Source organism: Humulus lupulus, chromosome 6 (assembly GCF_963169125.1).
Source record: "Humulus lupulus chromosome 6, drHumLupu1.1, whole genome shotgun sequence".
NCBI lineage: Eukaryota > Viridiplantae > Streptophyta > Magnoliopsida > Rosales > Cannabaceae > Humulus > Humulus lupulus.
In genome coordinates, this window is record NC_084798.1 from 61,167,018 (window position 1) to 61,187,057 (window position 20,040).

The window sequence follows — 20,040 nt, forward strand, 5'->3', positions numbered from 1 at the left end:
GCGGTAGATGGGGGATTTGATGGATCTTCCATCAATGAAAATTTGAGCTCGCTCTGTTTGAATGTGACCGTCACTTTAAGAGTAGGGTCAAGAGGGATCGGTCTAGGCTCAGGATCCGAGTCCGGGTCTGGATAGATTGCGACCCTGAGTTTTTTCCTTTTTGTCTCCTCAACCTCGTCAATTTGGCGTCGGAAATGAGCTCGGGTGTCTTCTTGCTTGTACCTAAGTTCGTGCTCCCGTATCAAGCACTGGTTCTAAGTAAAAGGTGACTTTGGGCTCGGAGTTGCCGGTGAGTAAGGAATCGCAAATTTTGACCCCCACCGCTCTTCCGAGTTCTGCGGCATCTAGCAAGAGAACAAAAGGGTGAGAGCCAGACGAACAAAAGATTAAGAACGAAAATCAAGACGGCCTAAGCTCGAATGATTGAAGCTATGGAACAAGCTCAATCAAAAGAACAAGATCAGGCTTGGAGCGTGTATTCCATGTAAAGAGGGAAAGGTGGATTTATTTTTGAGAATCCCGGATTTTTAGGGAAAAAAGTTGGCGGTTACTCAAAAGTGATATTTTTTGGGAAACGTGCAATTTGAAAACCCTAATTCTATACCCAGTTTCTTGGTCTACATGATATGATACTTGAAATTAAGATAACCTAGTAAAAGAGCTAAATTTGCATCGTTCATGCAAATTCTGGATTTGGAAAATCCATAACAACAGAAGAGCCTAAAAACTACACGGTATTGATTAAAGCATTCTAGTGTGAAACTAGTAAATGTGCCTAAGTGCAACAACGTAAGACATGCATGGAAAGAATAAAATATATACACGGACATACAAGGCTAAGAACAGATACTTACACAATGTAGCTGGTGGATACAGAGAAATCAAAGACCGAAGGAGAGGTTTCAAGAACGATTTCACGGAGTCAAACAGACCAGCTATATTTTACTTCCTTGGCTTGGAGAACATGCAAGGACCGAAATTTTTTAGTTCTTGTTTTTCTTTTCTCTGAAAACTGAAAATGTAATGTTAAAATGAGGAAGCATATTTATAAGCCCCAGAGGATACCAAACGACGAGGTGATATGGACCATTGGCCAATTTCAATATTTGATCAAATGGCCAGAGACAAATGGAAGACTGGCACCATAAAGGTGGCAGGCTAATGGACGTGCGTGTGGTATCAAAATCACTCAAGTACTTTGACCATCCAGTACCTGGTTGACGCATGTCTACACTCGAGTACAATTGATGGTACGATTTCCAAGAAAGCAGACATCATATGGTTCAACCATTAAACCTCTCTGAAGTAAAATAACGACCTCGAGGATGTGTAACCTCGATTATTCTCCGAGCTCGCGATGGGTAAAGGCACGACACTTGAATATATTTTTTACCGATTGTCTTCAGACGAGATAGCTCAAGCTCGGGAAGTGCAAGCTCGGATGTGATAGCCTCGTCAGCACCTACCTATCCCAAGCATAGCGTGAAGTTGGGTGGCAAGCTCATGACTGACTCATATTCTTGACAGACTCAATCCCAATCGCTGATCTCGAAGACCTGATGAATCACCTGGGATAGCCCATTGCGTGTGAACATGCTACTGTTGTGTAATCCCAATATTTAAGGGATATCATTTAATCGGTTATCCGTTCCCGATCTTTATGGGATGTTTCCGTATATATAAGAGATAATGCATTTAATATCATTATTTCAATTGATTTACATAATATCTTCCCGAAATATGTGGGAATGGATTCTGCAACCTTCTCTATAAATAGAGAAGGAATCACCACTTTTAAAGGATCGATTTCTAATTTCTGGAGAAAAAACTCTAGGTAATTCATCTCTGAAGAATTTCTAGAAAACTCCTAAGTCTTAATAACATAGACTCGTGGACTAGGCAGAATTAACTGTTGAACCACGTAAAAATCCTCTTGTCTTTCTTCACTATTCATTCGCTTCATTGTTTTATTGTTTAATTTCTCTACAATTTAAGGTGACGAAAAATGGCATCAACAGTGTATATTGTGATATTTACCACGTGTAAGTTGTGATATATTTGTGATGCACGATCCGAGACAGTCCTAGGGAGTGGTTTAGGTAGAAAGTCACAACGAGGTCAAATACCCGGCTCGGGAGGAGCCTAGGGGTATTTTGGGTATATATTATGTGTTTGGAATTTATTAAGTAACGGGTAGTAGTTTGGTAGTTATTAGACATATTGAGATTAAACGGGGATTTATCGGAACACTCAGGGACTTAACAGGATTTGGGGAAATGACTAAATTTCCCTTGGGATTACTTGAGGATTTAAGATAAGCTTAGGGGTAGATTGGTCTTTTTAGCAAATGGGATATACACTTAAAGGCTTAGGAAATTGCTGGAACTCAGAAGAATATAAAGTATAAAACTCTCAAGACTCTCTCTCCTTCGGTTCTCCTTCCTCTTCTTGGTTTTTAAAGGCTTTGGATTAGTTGGAAGATTTTGACTGAGTTCTTTGAGGATTGGGAAGCTTAAAGCTCAGGGAATCAGTTCAGGAACTGACTTAAGTGTAGAGGTAAGTTTTTAAATTGAATTAAACTGTTGAATTCTGCTGGTTTTCTTGAGAACTTAAGCTTGTTTGAGGTTTGGTTTGGTTAGCTATATTTGAATTTGATTTATGGTGTTGGTAAGGATTAGGGAGTTGTACTTAGGTGGATGTGATGCCTAGGATGTGTAGATGAAGAATCCAAGCTTAATTATGGGTTTAATTGATTTTGAATATGGGAATTAAGGTTTAGGCTTGAGGAAAATGTAGGAAAAAATGGAGGTTTCCTGGGTTTGGGGGCTCAAGTCGCGGCCCATGTGTGCGTGAAGGCTTGGAGAGGCCTTTGTTCTTGAGGCACACCGCAACCCAAGGAAGGGCATGCTGTAGCCCGTGTCTCCCAATAGAGAGGCATTGTGCCTCTGTTTTGGGGCACATCGTGGCCCTTAAGGGGCTAGGCCGCGGCCCTAATTCAATTTATTGGCCATTTGTAGGTTTTTGGCTCGGGAGCCCAAAAGTTATGGCTCAGGATGGATTTTATCACCCAGATTGATAGAATTCAAGGTCCCAGAGACTATAATTATATCCCAAAGTTATTTAATGAATTAGAGCTTGATGGATAGCTTTTGTCAATGCGTTGTGACTAGGTTTTCAGCGAGGCTCGAACTAGAGGATTGTGCTCGGGATTTTGGTGCTCAGGAAGCTTGGGACACAGGTAAGAAAATTTTTGTACCCGTAGAGCAGGGTGTGGCCCTATAGTTTGTATTGCAGGGCACGGCCCTATGTGATTGAGTTGTAGGTCGTAGCTCTATTGTTTACGTTTTGTATTTGTTTAAGTGTTTGTTGATTATATGCTATGTATTGCATATTTTTGAAAGAACGGCGAAGGCCGAGAATAGTAGGAAACCGAGTACGGCAAGGAGCCGGGAACATTGTTAAGCACGTGGAGTGCATGGCCGAGTACGAAAAGGGGACGGGAGCGGCGTTGAGCACGCGGAGTGCTAGCCGCTAGGGTGAGACTCTTCTCCGATGCCTGAGTCATCCTCACAGTGTAGACCGTGAACCTAGGGCCTGGTAAAGCACCTGGGACGGCATGATCGCTATTTGTTTAGTCTGTTGGCTACTTTGTTATATGATGATTGATAAATATGCATATGTTGATTGTTTGTGTTGAGTTTTCTTACTGGGCTTCGGCTCACGGGTGCTCTATGGTGCAGGTAGGGGCAAACGAAAGGTCGACCAACCATGAGTACAAAGAGCGTGAAGCGACGTGTACATGTTTGGCCTGCCTGGCTGCCACTGCCAGGGATATTTTTGGGATATGTGATGTATTAACCTTAATTTTGTCGCTTAGTCGACCTTAAATGTATTTTGAGTTGTGACTATTTTCTAAACAATGTTTTGGGATCCCAACTGTAAAACTTTCTAACATTTTCAATGAGTATCCAAATATTTTGTATTTAATGACCGGAATGGATTTTATCTCAACTTAGCCACACTTTTAACCTAAAACCTCGATTAGCGAGTGATTAGCACGTTTTAAACTCACTTGGTAACAGCTTATCGAGGTAATCGTATTTGCTTCGGTAGATATGCTCTTCAAGCACTTGAACCCTCTTGGACCACATCAATAATCCGGCAAAAGGGGGATTATTCAGAGCGGGCGTATGAGGTCGGAAACTCTCAAGTACGGTTCTAAGGGAAGGAATCTAAGGAAGTAGGGCGTTACAGATTTTGAACATCAGCTAAACCACAACAACAATTCTTGAGATAATTCACAAAACTCTTGCGACAATGGAGAAAGATGCCTCTTGAGAACTAGTTGCAGGATGCTCGTCCTCGCTATAACATGACGAATCAGGATAATGAACTTAACAATAATAGTCGAGTGTCTAGTATAACGCTCAAGGAAATGAAGGACTTGATCTCTACGACCAGCTGAATGACATAATGGATCAGAGTGACTAGGGTAATGTGTCAAAAATTTGATTGAGGATCAATATACCCGAGGTTGAGAAGTATCTAATGTAAAACATGCTTGAGATGATCGTAAACTAAGACAGTTGTGAGCAAAGTAATAGATGAGGGGACTCTTACTCTGATAATAAGTAGGGTGATCCCTTCACCCAAAACATGCAAGATGATCCTATGTTGCCCAACTTTAGAATGCTCGTCCTTGATAAATACGAAAGGACTACCGATCCCATCGACCACTTGAGTAATATTAACATCATGATGAGTCTTCATCATATGTCATTAAAGAATTGCTACAAATATTTCCATACAACGTTGACTGGAGCTGCTAAACAATGGTATCTTATGTATCACGTATTAGAATTATTATTATGGACTAATATAATCATAAACATTATTCCATAATCACAACCATTAACCAAAGTGCATATTAATTACCAATAACCATAATGGGATGGTTCACATCTATTAATTGCATTAGATGCACATGGTAGCACCCTAATGACTATATGTTGGCCCATTAAACTATAGTCCAAACACCACTATCATAATAAACCCAATCAACCCACTAATACCCCTTAGGGTGAGAGGGCATAAAAGGGAAGATGGCATATAGTTGCAAGTGTGAATGTGGTGGTATCTTGGTAAGGGTTGCTCTCCATTGGTCCTCTATAACCATTGCACTTGATCTTGTGTATTGTGTGTGACTTTGGCAAATTTCTAAGTGTGGAAATGACTCAAGATGTGATGAGCAATATGGGAGGTATGTTCTCTACATTCCCAGATTAATGCCCTAATTAAAATGAGTTCTTGAATTGATTGTGAGCATTTATTGATTGCATAGAATCTATTTTGAGCATGAATGATGCTCATATTGTGTTTACAAACTTAACAATTGGTATCGTGAGCAAGTTCATTTGAGTTTTAGGGCTTGTTTTTAGACAAAACCCCATTTTTTTCAAATCTGATTTTTGGCACAAATTTTCGAAATAAATGATATGTTAATGTGGGAAATCGGGTTTGATAATGTGTGCTGGGTTTTAACAATGTTTTAGACAAAAAAAAATTGCTATATTGCTATGAAACTGAGTTTTTCTTTAAGCTTAAAAATGGAGGAAACCCATTTCGGGCTTCATACTTTTTTTGATGTGTTTTGAATGAATATGAGGCAAGTGGATATGGGAAGGTGGTCGGCGATGATGAGAGGATGAAAACCCCTCAAAACGGCGTCAGAAATGGAGGTCGGAGGTGTCCGTTCCAGGCGGGTTCGGCTTCGGGTCCCGTCGACCCAGTTCGTCAACCCGCGAGCTCGTTTCCAAGGTCAGGGGTGACCCTGCAAAAAATGACACGTCGTTTGACGTGGGAAGCTCATTGTTTTCCCTTAAAAAATGACATGTCGTTTTCTGGACCAGAAATTAAAAAATAATAATAATTATTAATGAAATTTAGGGCGCGTGGGGGCGCATGTTAGGTCCATTTTGGACCATTTTTCACATTTTCACTCAATCTTTAATAGTCTATCATTTCTATATGATTATGCACAAGATTAATCCATGAATTTTATTCAATCTTTTGTGGCATAAATCTAGTTATACATTGAAAACAATTATTTGCTTATTTTCTTGCTTGTCGTAAGAATAAGCATGAAAATTGTTTAATGATGAGGAACATTTAAATAATTATTTATTTAAATTTTGTGTTTTTCCTCCAAAGTTACATTAAGATCCATACGAGTAATTAATTATCCTATCGATAATAATTATTTAGTAAGGGTGCTTAATATGGTAAAGAAAGTCTATTGAACTTTATGAACCACAATTTGTCTATCGTCTAGATAGTAAATACTTGTGAATGAGTTCTATCTTTTGTTTATTTAAGAACTCTAGCATACATAATAATAATTTGTTATTTTTTGTGATCATTTATGAGAAAAGAGCACAAATGACATGATTTTGTTATAACATGCAGTTAATAGTTATTGCTCTTGTTTCTCATTCAACACTGAGCTATCCTAGAACCTCTGCCGTCTTGACACTGATTGCAACCAACCACAAGCAGTGGGTTGAGTCTATCATGATGAACTTGACTTTCATGAAAGTAGACTTGGCCTTGAGAATTGATGCACCATCTAAGTCTGTTGATGATGCTAATGAAAAGGATAAGAAATTCTATGAGGAATGGGAACACTCCAATCGTTGTTGCTTGATGCTCATGAGATATCACATGGATGAATCCATTCGTGATAGTATTCCGAAGTCCGAAAATGCGAAGGATTTTCTTGCTGCCATTAAGGAAAAGTACCAGAAATTCTCAAAGAATGAGAAGAATGAACACTTGAACATGCTCCATCACACCATTTATGATGGTTCAAGTGACATCAGGGCTCATATTGACAAGCTCATGAGCTATTATCACAAACATAAGGCCATGGGTATGGACCTTGGTGAGGATTACATGGTGTGGTTGGTGATGGAGACCATTCCATCTCAGTTTGATGCGATCAGGTCAAGCTATAATGCTCAGAAAGAGCAATGGACTGTTGGGGAGATTTCTGCTATTCTTGCCAAGGAAAAGGAGGACATGAGAAAAGGTAGGGCAAGAAGCATCTGTATGGTGACAAATCCTAACAATCCAAACAATCATCACAAGAGAAAGTTCACTTACAATAACTCTAGTAACCAAAATCCTCCCAAGAAAAAGGCACTTAGTCCTAAAGGGAATGGACAGTCCGGCTCATCCTTTAATGGTCATAAGAATGAGTTTTCAAAGGAAAGTGCAACTTTTTCCAGAATTTTGGGCACAAGAAAGTTAATTGTAGAAATCTTAAAGCTCACCTAGAGAAGAAAGGTAACTATCTTGTGATGGTTTGTTTAGAATCCAATATTATTGATGTGCCCTCAAATTTTTGGTGGTTAGATACTAGAGCCACAATTCATGTTACGAATTCCTTGCAGGCAGTGACAAGTTGAAGAAGACCGAGTAGTCTGGAGCAGCATGTGTACATGGGAGACGATACAAAAGTCCAAGTTGAATTTTTGGGGACAATTAGATTACAGTTGATTACATGACATTTTTTGTAGTTACAGGATGTTGCTTACATACCCTCTTTTAGGAGGAATTTGATTTATGTATCTATTTTGGATAGGCTAGTTTATAGTCTTCTTTTTGGAACTGAAAAACTCACTTTGTATCGTGACTCTCTTTTGGTTGGAAATGGAACTTTATGTGGAAATTTACATAAACTTGATTTGCATGATGTTGCTTCTGTTTCTTCTACTTCTTGTCTTAATACTGTTGTTGGTTCTAAACGTACAAGATTAGATTTGAAATCTTCTATGTTGTGGCACAAACATTTAGGTCATATCTCTAGAGACAGAATGGAAAGGTTGATCAAAGATGGGGTACTTCAAGATCTAGATTTTTCAGATTTCACTGCCTGTGTTGATTGTATTAAAGGAAAGTTAACTGCCAAGGTTTGAAAGAGTAAAACAGACAGGTGCACAGGAGTGTTTGAGTTAATTCACATTGATATATGTGGACATTTTGTTCCACCTGCCATGGGTGGTTATAGATACTTCATCACCTTTATTGATGATTTTTCCTAGTATGGCCATGTAGAGCTCATTCGTGAAAAATCTGAATCTTTGGATGCGTTTAAGATTTTTAAGACAAAGGTTGAGCTTTAAAAGGGGAAGAAGATCAAGGCAGATAATTCTGATAGAGGTGGAGAGTATTATGGGTGTTATGATGAAAATGGAAGAAACCCCAGACTTTTCGCAAGGTACTTACAGGAATGTGGCATTGATGCAAGATATATAATGCTAGGTACACCCCAACAGAATGGAAATGCTGAAAGAAGAAATCGCACTCTTCTTGACATGGTGCGATGTATGTTGATCCATTCTAGTTTGCCGGAGTTTTTATGGGGTGAGGCATTAAAGACTGCAGCTTATATCTTGAATCAAGTGCCCAGCAAGTCTGTCCCAAAGACGCCTTATGACCTATGGTCAAGTAAGAAACCAAGCTTGCGTCATTTTCATGTTTGGGGTTGCAAAGCAGAAGTGAGGCCCTACAATCCACAGTCTAAGAAACTTGATCTGAAGACCATTAGTGGCTATTTTGTAGGCATTGATGCAAGATATATAATGCCAGGTACTCCCCAACAAAATGGAATTGCTGAAAGAAGAAAGCGTACTCTTCTTGACATGGTGCGATGTATGTTGATCCATTCTAGTTTGTCGGAGTTTTTATGGGGTGAGGCATTAAAGACTGCAGCTTATATCTTGAATCAAGTGCCCAGCAAGTATGTCCCAAAGACGCCTTATGAGCTATGGTCAAGTAAGAAACCAAGCTTGCGTCATTTTGTAGGCTACACCATTGGATCAAGGGGTTTCATATTTTATTGCCCTTCTCACACAACCAGGGTTATAGAATTAGATAAAGCTGTCTATTTTGAAGATGAATTTGGTTCAAGTCAAGGGACAAGAGAAATTGTTTTCAGGGAAGAACACATTTTCATCCCTGTACCTATTGCTTCCACTCCTATTGATGACCCTATGATGGAACAAATTCCAATAGAAACTCATGATGAACCTCAAAATCAAGAACAATGTGAAAATCTTGATGTTGGGGATGATGAAGTTATGGTGAGAAGATCACAGAGAACCCGTAGGTCTGCTATTCCTGATGACTACCTTATCTATTTACACGAACATGAGTTTGATGTAGGAGATACTTCTGAGCCAGTCACTTATCAAGAATCCATGATTAGTCCTAAATCTGTGCTGTGGATGGATGCAATGAAAGAAGAATTGAGTTCTATGTCACAAAATGAAGTTTGGGAGTTGGTTGAACTACCCAAAGGTTGCAGACCTATTGGATGCAAATGGGTGTATAAGATAAAACGTGACTCAAATGGGCAAGTGGAAAGGTATAAGGCTAAGCTTGTGGCCAAAGGCTATAGCTAGATAGAAGGTATCGATTTCAAAGAAACATTTTCACCTGTTTCTACCAAACATTCGTTGCGAATCATTATGGCCATAGTAGCTCATTTTGATCTAGAACTTAATCAAATGGATGTGAGGACTGCCTTCTTCAATGGAGATTTGTCTGAAGATGTGTTACATGACTCAACCTGTTGGTTTTGAGATGTATGGCTAAGAACACATGGTTTGCAAGCTTGAGAAGTCTATCTATGGGCTTAAACAAGCATCAAGGCAGTGGTATCTCAAGTTTGATATGATTGTCACTAGAAATGGCTTCAAGGAGAATGTAGTAGATCAATGTATATACATGAAGGTCAGTGGGAGCAGCTTTATTTTTCTAGTATTGTATGTTGACAACATCCTGCTTGCATATAATAATTCTTACCTGTTGTCTGAGACAAAACAACTTTTGTTTAGCCATTTTTATATGAAGGATCTTGGTGAGGCCTCCTATGTGCTTGGAATTTAGATTCTTCGGGATAGGGCTAATGGTATTCTTCGTTTGTCTCAGAAGACTTACATTGATCGGATCTTGAAAATATTCAATATGCATGCTTATTCTTCTGGGAAGGAACCAATAGTGAAGGGTGACAAGTTCTCAAAGGCTCAATGTCCACAAAATGATAAAGAAAGAGATGAAATGAAAATCGTTCCTTATGCGTCACTGGTTGGTAGCTTGATGTATGCTCAAGTATGCACATGCCCTGATATTGCTTTTGTTGTCGGCGTGTTGGGTAGATACTTGAGTGATCCTGGACTTAGCCATTGGAAAGCGGCTAAGAAAGTCTTGAGGTATCTTCAGGGTACAAAGGATCATATGTTGAGTTACTGGCGAGCTGACACTCTTGATATAGTTGGGTTCAGTGACGCCGATTATGCAGGATGTGTGGATGATAAAAAGTCCACTTCAGGCTACATTTATATGATGGCTAGAGGAGTTGTTTCATGGAAAAGTGTCAAGTAGACATTCACAACTTCTTCTACGATGGAGGCAGAGTATATGGCGTGTTATGAGGCTACTTGTCAAGCAATATGGCTGCGGAATTTCATTTCAGCATTGAATGTTGTAGACTCTATTTCGAGGCCACTGAAATTGTATTGTGACAACGCCGTAGCAGTTGCTTTCTCTTTCTCTAAGAACACTAGGAGTACTTCTCGCTCAAAGCATATTGATATAGCGTACTATTTTGTTAAAGAGAAAGTCGTTGAGTCCCTCATTTCTATTGAGTACACGCCTACCACTAGCATGTTAGCAGACCCACTAACGAAAGACTTACCTATATGTGTGTTTTTAGAGCACGTTTCCCGAATGGGATTGTCAGGAGCCTAGCTCGTTGAGCTCAGTGGGAGTTTTGTTATTTATGTATTTAATATGCTAGTATTTTGAGTGGATTGCTTATAACTTGTGTTTTGTTCTGAACATGCATAATGATAATTGAAGTCACTTCTTAATGTTGTTATTACGTATATATGTTTATATATATTATTGTCTATCGAAGTGACAGGTACAAAAGGAGATGAATGTGCATAGTCTCAATCTGTTGTACCTCATGCATGTTTGGTTTGCTAGTTAATGGATGTTATGATATTTAAATGTCTAGAGGGCCAAGTCATATGTAATATTTGTATCCTATTGATATGATATTATATATGATTTATTTTACTGCCATATGTGTGTTAGACAATATTGTGGTGGTTTGATTATATTGTCCAAGTGGGAGAATGTTAGAATTATTATTATGGACTAATATAATCATAAACATTATTTCATAATCACAACCATTAACCAAAGTACCTATTAATTACTAATAACCATAATGGGATGGTTCACACCTATTAATTGCATTAGAGGCACATGGTGGCACCCTAATGACTATATATTGGCCCATTAAACTATAGTCCAAACACCACTATCATAATAAACCCAATCAACCCACTAATACCCCTTAGGGTGAGAGGGCATAAAAGGGAAGATGGCATATAGTTGCAAGTGTGAATGTGGTGGTATCTTGGTAAGGGTTGCTCTCCATTGGTCTTCTATAACCATTGCACTTGATCTTGTGTATTGTGTGTGACTTTGGCAAATTTCTAAGTGTGGAAATGACTCAAGATGTGATGAGCAATATGGGAGATATGTTCTCTACATTCCAAAATTAATGCCCTAAATAAAATATATTTTTGGATTGATTGTGAGCATTTATTGATTGCATAGAATCTGTTTTGAGCATTAATGATGCTCATATTGTGTTTACAAACTTAACATCACGCCTATTAAATTCATTTTTGGTTACAGTTTCCTTTGAATTTTAAGAAACAATTTGGCTAATCTCAAGCAAGAGTTGGATGAGTCACTAAAGCAATTTATAAAAATGTTCAATAAGAAGGCAACAAAAGCCAAAAGGGTGAGTGATTACGAAAAAGGAATTGAGGAGCAAGAAAAAGATAGAACGATAATAAGCTAAGTAACCTCACCAATTTGATATTGCAAGCAAAGGCTCTATGGCAAAATTCAGAAAAAATTGTCGGAAGTAAGTTCTCATTGTGTAAGTAAGAGCAAAGACTTTGGGGACAGATGTTAGCACACATACGAGTAAAGAACCATCGAGGAGTTTTGAGAGCAGAAAGAAAAGATTGACATTAAGAACACTAGTTCAATTAGAGGGAGATTGCGTTTGCTCGAGCATGTCACCAAGTCCAATAATAAATAAATCATGTTCTATACTTATATTTATTAAATTTTAATTTTAATACGGTTATACAAAAATTATATGGATAATGTTTGAATTTATAGAATATTGTGACCCTGGAATTATACATGGGTGTCTAGCATAATTAATGAGATGGATTAGTGAAAGTGACGACACATTCACAATTAGATAATATGTTGTAGTACACAGAATTCTTATAATTAATTTCAATTTTTTTTTTTTGTTGGACAAGTAACTAGTAAAACGGGGACAAAGGTTGTTATCAATCGGACAAAAGTTGATGGACTTTTTGATAGATACTCAGACAAATTGATACCCACCAAATCAGTCTCAATCATATATATTATCACTTTTTCTGAGGAGGGTTTTATCTCTTTTTCTTTTCTTTTTGAGTGATCCTTTTGGATTTGGTATATCATGATCATGTCATTGAATTTGCTGCATTATCATTGGAGACCCTCGCTTAAATGCACTATGGTCGATGCATGCATAATTTTTATCAACTTTCTTCCTACTTCGACCTAGCTTCTTCCTATTATTCCCCTCCTCTCCCCTATTTCTCAATCATATCTCTTACCGTGTTAAAAAATACATCATAGTCGGTGAGATAATTAAAGTAACCAAAATTGGAATTTGCTTCAATCATAAATAATTGATATGATTGCTTTTTTTTTATTCTTATTATTTAATGTCCTTAGTAGACAATAATATTATTTTGTATCTTCCATTCTTACTAAATATTTTTGTTTGATATTTTACTTTGAAAATTATATATATATATATTTAAAATTTTGTATTTTATAAATCGGTCAATTTAGATATTGGTTCAAATAAATTTTAATATAACCCTGTAAAGTGTATCCTCGGTGTTCGTTGGAGATCCATGTGTTTTCTAAATCGATAAACTGTGTTAACTAAAATATGAGAACAAAGATATTCCAACTAAAATCGAGATCAAAAAACTATTTTGAATAAATTTTTAAAATGTGATGTCCGAAAAATTATTTCTTAAATAACATATATTTAATAAAAACATATGTCTAAATTAGTATTTGACCTCTTTTTGTATTATGCATACAACAATACTGACATTCTTTATGACCGTTTGTATGAGGAGAGTGACTCTCTTCTCATTCGGATATTAGTTCAACATAAAGTAAAAAAAAAATATTATACAAAAAATAAAATTTTGCATATAGTTATAAAATTAAAATCCAGTTATATTATTGAGATTATAATTTTTTTTTTAAAACTCAATATTATACACTGTTAAAATAAATGTTCCGCGAGAAATGAAGCCACCAAATTAATTTCATATTAACTGTCTATAGTAGAAGATAATATTAGGCCTAAACAAAAGTTGAATTCAAGGCCGTCTACCCTAATTTAGACAGACCAAAACTTATGTGGCTTTAGGGAATTGCCTCTTAGGGTAGTTACCTACTTCAACCAAATTTTGTCAGAGGACACAAAATTTATAGAGAAATTTACACTATTCTTTACATTTATATTTAATACTACATTATATATATACAGATAAACATTTTTACACTTTACTGTACACTTTATATATTTTTTTCCTTAATTATATTATTTGATTTTAATATTATTTTTTATTAATAAAACTATCAATAATTACGTTTATTTAGAAAGTTGTATATTTTAATAAACAAATTAGTTTATGTTTGTACTGTATTCGTTAACAACTATACTTTGTCTTTTATACCCAAAAAAAAAAACATATAAACAAAAAAAATTATAATTATTTATGGACTATATTTATTATTTTGTGCATCATTCTAATCAACAAACTAATAAAATAAACAAATTTGTGTTTATATTGTATGTGTTAACAACTAAACTTTGTTTTTATTAAAAAATATATATATTCATAAAAATATTTATAACATATCTCGAATATGTTTATTATTTTGTGCATCATTATAATAAACAGACTAATAATATTCACATAAGTGTTTATATTATAAAAGGAAAAATATTAGTTTGACTACTGTGTTTTTTCCAAATGCGTGATCGGCCCATGTATTTTGTTAGAAAATAATTCGAATATTGTATTTTATGAAATTAATTAAAATAGTACCTTATACTCAATTTTGATAAAAAAAAATCTAATATAATATTTCATTCTCAGCCCATCGACCACTTTCTTCGCTTTTGTGAACCAATCGCATCACTAATGACTCGATAATTAATCTTATAATTGAAAATATTTTGACCAAAATCGGATCTAGGATACTATTTTGATCTATTTTGTAAAATACAAAGTCTGAATTATTATTTAACAAAACATAAAAGTCAATCACGTATTCAGGAAAAACACAGAGTCCAAAATTGTATTTTTCCTCTCATAAATGCATTATGTTTATTATTGTGTGAATCATTAGATTCAACATACAAATAAAATAAACATTTTTTATCTTTGTATTGTACATATTAACAATGATACCATTTTTTTACATGAATAAATATGAATTAAAGTGTTCAATAATAAAATATTCAGTGTTTATTATTCTAGACATTACTATAATCAACAGACTAAAAAAATATACACTTTTGTTTACTTTTGTAACGTCGAAAAATATTAAGAACTTTTTTTTTTCTAGAATTGGTGTAATTTTTGTACAGTTTGTGTTAATAAGCAAATTCGCAGTAACATGAATTTTAGTTTTGGAATTAGTTTATAAATATTATGTAATTAATGTTGGTAATTTTGATTTATTTAATTTTTGGGTATTATTATATATATGGTAAGCTTCTTGATTTATGGCATTAATCAATACCTAATATCTTTTAGTTTAGTATATATATTGTATATGTTTCGATAATTATGTTTTTCTGTATATATGTTGTAATATATTTGATTTTATTGTATTAATGTAAAAATTACCCAAATTTATACGTAAATACAATATTATTTTTAACTAATAGTTTAAATAATTCATTTAACAAAAAAATTTAATAATTTGAATAATGGGGTCTTCTTTATAATAATTAATTAAAATTATAATGTCTATAATTTTATTTTAATTTTTGACTGGTTTAGTATTACCCTAATGCATCGATATATGTGTAATTAATAGACTTTTTTCACTTTTTTTAATAAAATACCTTTAATAATGGGTTGGGTGGGTCAAGACTATATAGTAAGTATGCACTGACTATAGGCCAAGTTTTTATTTCAATCAATCAAGTGACAATGGAGATCAAATTCATTCAAGAATAGCCATTCCATAACTTTTGGAACATAACATTTTTATTTACATAAGAGCATCCCAAGGCAAGATATAAATTTGATGACAAATTTGGCAAAAAAGAAAAAGAGTGAGGGTTATATTTGACTTAATATTTATAGTTGTACTTCAATGAATAAAATGTAAATTAACTAAAATAGCACATCAATTTATTTAATATTTATTAATAATATACAAAATAAATTAGTTGTAAAATAGTGAATAAAAAAATAATATGGTTAGTTATTAATTATTAATTAATAAATTAGTAATGATATGGTAAATAAAAAAAATGATATTTATTGTTAGACTAAATTTGGCTTATGCTATATCTTGTGCCAAATTTGGCACAACTTTTATTATGTGTCAAATTTGACACACTTTTTAGAACGTCATTATAATGATATTTTTGTTAAAATGTGCTAAATATAACAATATACCACATTTTTAGCACTCTATAAAGATGCTTTAAGTTAATATAAGTTTTTTTTTTAAAAAAATACTGAGGGGAGAATAGAATTTAAGATCACTTTGTTATAAGAAAAAGTGTAGTAATACTAAACAATACCTATCAGCACAAATAAATATAAGTTTTGAATGTACAATTATATACACTACCCGTGTTATTAGTTTATGTTTACGCTATGATTAGAATACATCTATATGTAATTATATAATAAATGAACGAATGTCAGTTTTAATTTGTATTTATTTTGCTGAGAAAACAAATGTAATGCATGTAAGATTGACTCCCATAACTTCACATTGTCAAACAATGACGTCAAAGTCAATGTTTAGTTTTATTTTATTTGTAGATATCATAAAAAATGAACAAATGTAAAATGCTATGTTGATGACATAATAACAAAATGACGTAAAGAAATTGCATCAAAATTATTGAAAATATTTATTAAGTTTTGAACCACAAGCTAAGAAACATATCAAGTGGAATTTGGACTCTATCACGCACTACACTCACGCTCAGCCACTTGAGTTCTCTAAAGTGATATTGGAAATTATCCAAAGAATAAAACTATAAAAGAATACTTATTTAATTCAGATAAAAAAGAAAGAAAGTTGGGTTCTGTTTATGATAAGAAAGGAAATTATGGAGATTTTCTCTGAATTGTCTCCATATATCACGCTGGCTAAAAGTTTATGGTTATTCCAATTGGAAATTGCCAATGTAATTATAATAACTTACTCCTACATTTAATTGAATTACTTTTTGATTTTTTTTTTCTTTAATAAGCCATGTGAAATGTTCCCAAAAAGGGTCATTCTTTTTTTATTATTATTTTATGTTGTTAGTGAGTGAAAGGTCAAAGTGTAATACAACCTTTTTTTTTTTTTTTAAATTGACCATTTTTTGGGTTCAATTTTTTCTTAAATTAAATAAATCGATTTATTACATTCGCGTTTTTATAAAATCGGTAGCAACATAAGAAAAATTGTTAATGGATTTGGGTCAAACGTGAGAAAATAGCTGTCTGACCAAACCAATCATTTTAGACTTAGAAAGAGTCTATGGACCAACTCATAAAATGGATCATTCACATTTAGTAGGAAAATGGCCCAATAGCTATCTAAGAAAATATCAATTTAGGTAAAGTGACAAAATTGGCACTATTATTACATTTTTACCACCAGGTGCATTTTTTTCTTTCTTTTATAAGGTTTCTTTTTTTTACTGTTTAATATCTTTTAATATTACACTTTTACTGTTTCCTATAAGTGAGACACGATATTTATATTTTTACAAGTTAAGCTTAGTATATATATATATATATATTTGAAATAGCTTACACGTTTGAACAACCCCTATACCTTCAATCCATTTTTTTTTCTCGTCAATCCATTCTCTAATTTCTTATGATTTTCTTGGTTAAATGAACGTTTTTATCTCCACGATCTCATGTCTATCAGATTATAGATTATGAAGCATTTTTCGTTTTCCCCTCTCTTCTTAACAAAATTTTAATTTCAAATTTTTGTAAACTATTTTTGTATCTCTATAAATAGTAGTGTGTCACCGAAGATGGCTATTATGCATTCTGCTTCATGTTCTCCCTCTCCAAAAAAACCCAGAAAATCGTCTAAGCCTTGTAAAGAAATTTCGAGAATGGGGAAGATAGTTGTTGGTTGGTCTACAAAAGGAAAACAACCTAAAGGTAACCCAGAAAAAGCTAATGAAGATAGTTCTAAATCTTTGAAGAAACGTGTTGTTTCTGATCAAGTTGAAGATAGGAAATCAAAAAGGTTAAGAACTAAAAGTGGTGGTCCCAAAATTTCTTAAGATTCTAGAATGAAGGGGGGAAAAGTGCAAACAGATAAAGGGGCTAAGGTTGGTTTTTAGTTTCTTTTTCTTTTTTTTTTCTAGTTGCTTTTTTTGTTTTTTTTTTTGGGAAAATTATTTTTCATCCTTGTTTTGTGATTTTGTTAATGCATTCTAGTTTTTTTGTATTGATTTGAAAGTTTTATGCATTTTTTTAATTGGAATAAATTTTACTATTGCTTTTTTTTCTTCTGATTACAGGTTGTTTTAGGGTTTCTATTGAATTTTTTTTGTTTTGTTTGTATTTGTTCTCATTTAATATTTGTGTAACTTATTTTATTTTTGTTTGCAGGTTTAGGAAAACTGTTATGTTGAGTTAGACTATTTTAATACTAAATTGGTTGCAACTTGTAATCATAGTGTCATTGCCAACCTGAATAAGCATTTGTCTGATAGGCAGAAGGTGATATTTTCTGAATCCATATTTGGTCATTATTTGGGTATTCCTAGTTTCACATTTCAACCACAACTGTCCCATAGTTTGTTGTTGATGGAGGTTAATCAGCCTAATCCTGATGAGTTTTGGGCAAATATTTCTGGTTGTAGGATCAGATTTAGTATTAAGGAATTTAGTTTGATCACTGGTTTAGATTGCCATGGGGAATGTAACAAAATGGATTATAGGCAAGATTACAATAGTATTATTGAAGAATGTCTTGTTGGAGTAAGCAAAATTAACAAAAAAAAGTATTGAAGATGCATTTAATGGTGAGAGGTGGGGGAATGATGATGAGCTTGCCATCAAGTTAGTTGTTATGTATTTGGTTCAGTGTTTTCTTTTGAGTGGCCTTGAGGATAGAGCAGTTTCTAAGGAAGAAATAGATATTGTTGATAGTGGCATTTATAATGAATATTGTTGGGGGAAGGAGTCGTTTGTTGTTACTTTGGAGTCTTTTAAGGGGAAGATTGCTAGTGGGATTAAGAAGAAAAACAAATACGTAAGAGCTCATGACAAAGATAATTATGAAGGTTATTATAGGTTGTTAGGTTGTCCTTATGCTTTCCAAGTTTGGTTTTTCGAGTGTTGCCCTTACATTGAAGGCAAATATGTTGTTCGTGAGAGTGCTATAGTTCCAAGGATTTTAAACTGAAGCACTGATATAAAAACTCCAACTTTGTACGAATTGAAGAGGCACATATTTTATATTCCTTTGGCAAAGGTATATTTTTTTATGTTGTTGTTTTGTTTATTTCTAGTTGATTTTCTGTTTCTCGGGATTTTGTTGTTAACAATCTAATGTTTTCGTTTATGTTGTTTGGCTGTTGTTTTACTATTGCAGTTACGGGTACAGAACTTGGTTCCTACTGATACAGAGCTTGTTGAGTTGAATTTGGAAGGGTTTTTTTGAAGATCTAACACTTGAAAGACCAAGGCAAAGGTAAACGTGTTGTTTATAACACAAAACTTGGTGGTGAAGAAGTTGAAAATGATGATTTTCCAGATAAGACATTTGATGGTGGTTGTTCTTCAAAGGTAGATGAAAGTGCTTCCTCATCTAGTATTGAAGAATTAAAGAGCAAACTTTCTCAGGTTGTAAGTCAGCAGCAGTCGTTGTCCACTGACATGTTTGTTTTGAAAGCCTTTGTTGAACTGAATATTAAGAACCTTATTTCTTATGTACAAGATTTACACAAAAAATTTGATTCTATGTTTGATCGTTCTGTTTCAAAGGTATTGAAAATGTTGTCTTATTTATTTTAGTATTTGTTTTATTGTTAAAGAAACAAAAAACCAAATGTTGTTTTTTTTTTTTTTTTTTTTGTAGGAAAATGTTCATGCTAAAGTTACTGAGGATGTTAAAGATGGTGAGGAGATTGAAAGTGATGCTGACATTCATGATAAGAAGAATGATTAGTTAAAGGATAATGATGATGATGATTATCATGGTGGAGGCAGTGATGAAGTTGATATTGGCGGTAATATTGAAGGGAAAGTTGATGTGGATGAAGATTCAAATGTTGTTGAGGAATCTTCTCAAAATGTTGTTGAGGAAAAAGTTGGCAAGGTACGTATGAATATTTAATTTTTTTTAATTTCAATATTCTAACATTATTTTATTTAACTTTTTTATGTATTTTTTTAAGGCTAATAATGAGAAGGATTTAGATAATTTTTTCAATGGACTAAGTCAGCTTCAAGTTGATGATCCTGTGTTGACTGTATTAGTAGCTATGTCAAAAATGATGGTTAGTAGTGTTGTTGTTTTGTGGTTGTCTGAATGTTGTTTTTGTGTTGCTGATTTTATTTGATTATTATAAATGTT